Source organism: Seriola lalandi, unplaced genomic scaffold, assembly GCF_002814215.2.
Source record: "Seriola lalandi dorsalis isolate HSWRI2012SDOR001 ecotype SW California unplaced genomic scaffold, Sedor1 jcf7180002054963, whole genome shotgun sequence".
NCBI lineage: Eukaryota > Metazoa > Chordata > Actinopteri > Carangiformes > Carangidae > Seriola > Seriola lalandi.
Window position 1 is genome coordinate 85848 of NW_019525514.1, and position 508 is coordinate 86355.

The 508-nt window shown below is 48.0% G+C and overlaps 1 protein-coding gene across 1 annotated transcript in view; it reads right to left on the reverse strand.

The window, feature by feature from the left end:
- LOC147817407 (uncharacterized) overlaps positions 1 to 508 on the reverse strand; it is a gene marked incomplete at its 5' end in the record, with an annotated part of 28617 nt that overhangs the window by 15056 nt on the left and 13053 nt on the right. The window lies entirely within an intron of this gene.

Sequence of the window (508 nt, forward strand, 5' to 3'; positions counted from 1 at the left end):
GTTCATTCAGACAGTGGAACAGGTTGATGCTTTTCTCTGCAGAGGGAGTCTCTTCAATCTTTCTCTTGATGTAATGGACTGTTTCCTGATTGGTCTGTGAGCCACTTCCTGTCTGTGACATCAGACCTCGTAGGAGAGTCTGATTGGTCTGCAGAGAAAGACCCAGGAGGAAGCGGAGGAACAAGTCCAGGTGTCCATTTGGACTCTGTAAGGCCTCGTCCACAGCTCTCTGGTAGAAGTTTGTCTCTGCAGATTCGTGTCGTCCTGGTTCAGACTTCTTGGAGGTTGATTGTTCATCTGACATCAGATTGAGTCCAGACTTGATGAAGATCAGATGGACATGAAGAGCAGCCAGAAACTCCTGAACACTCAGATGGACGAAGCAGAACACCTTGTCCTGGTACAGGCCTCTCTCCTCTTTAAAGATCTGTGTGAACACTCCTGAGTACACTGAGGCTGCTCTGATATCGATGCCACACTCTGTCAGGTCTGATTCATAGAAGATCAG